Source organism: Furipterus horrens, unplaced genomic scaffold, assembly GCF_987537825.1.
Source record: "Furipterus horrens unplaced genomic scaffold, mFurHor1.1.pri manual_scaffold_8, whole genome shotgun sequence".
NCBI lineage: Eukaryota > Metazoa > Chordata > Mammalia > Chiroptera > Furipteridae > Furipterus > Furipterus horrens.
Window position 1 is genome coordinate 78,236,869 of NW_028327178.1, and position 2,139 is coordinate 78,239,007.

The 2,139-nt window shown below is 49.3% G+C and overlaps 1 pseudogene; it reads right to left on the reverse strand.

Annotated features, from left to right (window-relative positions):
* Positions 1-807: 807 nt before the first annotated feature.
* On the reverse strand, positions 808-1,468 carry LOC150003199 (small ribosomal subunit protein eS7 pseudogene; annotated as a pseudogene).
* Between the last annotated feature and the right edge of the window lie 671 nt (positions 1,469-2,139).

A 2,139-nucleotide genomic window follows, 5' to 3' on the forward strand; every position in this document is an offset into this window, starting at 1 on the left:
AAGAGCAGCATGTCTGTGTTTCATTCCGGAGAGAATGTGGGAAAACAGGAGGAATCCCTGCAGAGTGTGCCATCCATCCACCTCCCAGGAAGTGGTGAGAGAGACCACTGCAGGAAAATATGAAAATGTGAGAGGAGGGACACGCACGATATTCAGTGAGCTGAGCGATCCGTCCCTTGGTGTCATTAACAGCATTTCAGGTCAATGTTATGTGTGGCATTTTCAAAGCACTATTCTAAAGAAAAACCCTGGCTGGTTTGGCTCAGTGGATTGAGCGTCGGCCTGCGAGCTAAGTGTCGCTGGTTCGACCCTCCAGTCAGGGCACATCAGAGAAGGAAAACTCTGACTCCAAAAAACCTCCGCTGCCTTGCGGCATACCTCTTCAGGGGAAAGGCTAAGGGAGTAAACCCCGACAGAAAATCCGGAGCCGGAGTCCCTAAGGCGGTTTGACGTTGTAGTCAACACCGGCAACTCCTGCGGCGCACCTGAAGCCAAGCTGTATTGACTCCGTCTTTCCCTTGGACCCTTCAGCTGAGAAGAGAGGGGGGGTCTGCTGCATGGGCAACAGCAGACCCTCCTTATCACCCTGCCCAGGCTCTGTAGCTTCAGCTTCACTGGAGAGGACACTCCAGCGTCATCACAAGATGTCGATTCAACACGGGAGGAGACAGATACCGTGTCACTCCCGAGTCGGACTGCACAGCCATTCTCGGCGGTGCAGATAGACTCTTAAGAAGCTACACCATCGTCTCTTGAGACGGACGGCTGCCGCCGCCGCCGACGATATATATAATTTTTTTTTTTTTTTTTTTTACTGTAAACGATATTTTATTTAGTCATTTTTGTTTACAACTGAAACTCTGGGAATTCAAAATTAACATCCTTGCCCGTGAGCTTCTTATAGACACCAGAGAAAGTTTCAACCTTGTGCTCCACGTTGTTCTGCTGGTCTTTGTCCAGATGCACCTTGATGAGCCGGCTGCCGTCCAGCTTCACGCGGATCCTCTTGCCCACGATCTCACTCGGGAAAACCAAGTCCTCCAGGATGGCGTCGTGCACGGCCGTCAGCGTGCGGCTCCTGGGACGCTTCTGCTTGTTCTTCGTGCGGCTTTTCCGAGTGGGCTTCGGCAGGATCCTCCTCTGCGCGATGAAGACCTCGTGCTTCCCGCTGAACTTGTTCTCCAGCTCCCGCACCAGCCGCACCTGGATCTTCTGGAAGGACTTCAGTTGCGGGACCGGAACGAAGATGATGATGGCTTTCCGCCCGCCGCCCACTTCGATCTCCTTGGCCGCGGTGATGTTCAGCTCCCGCAGCTGCGCCTTGAGGTCCGAGTTCATCTCCAGTTCCAGCAGGGCCTGGGAGATGCCGGACTCGAACTCGTCTGGCTTCTCGCCATTGGGCTTCACGATCTTGGCGCTCGAACTGAACATGGCCTTCTCCTGCGTGAGCGCCGGCCTGGGAAGAGGCCAATATATTTTGAAATAATTTTTTAAATTGTTTTTCTATTACAGTTGTCCCACTTTTTCCCCCATTACCTCCCCCCATCCAGCCCACCCCTTCTCCCACAGTCAATCCCCACCCAGTTGTACATATCCATGGGTCATTTATATTAGTTCCCTGACTAGATCTTTCCCTTACTTATCCCCCTTCTCTCTCTTCCTCTCCTCTTCGCCGGTCACTGTTAGTCTGTTTTTTTGTTTATATGCCTTTGGTTCAATTTTTCTCATTTGTCTGGGTCGTTCATTAGTTTTCCGTATTAGGTGATATCATATGGTTTTTGTCTCTTGTTGCCTGGCTTATTTCACTAAGCATAATTCTCTCTATTTCCATCCATGTTTTCACAAATGGTAGGAGTTCCTTCTTTCTTTCTACTGCATAATATTCTGTTGTGTAAATGTACCAGTTTTTTAATTCACTCATCTACAGATGGGCACTTAGGCTGTTTCCAGCACTTCACTATTGTAAACAGCGCTGCTATGAACATAGGCCTGCGTAAGTTCTTTTGAATTGGTGTTTTAGGATTCTTTGGATATAATTCTAGCAATGGAATTGCTGGTTCAAAAGGCGGTTCCATTTTTAGTTTTTTGAGGAAATTTCATACTGTTTTCCATAGTGGCTGCACCAGTCTGCATTCCCAT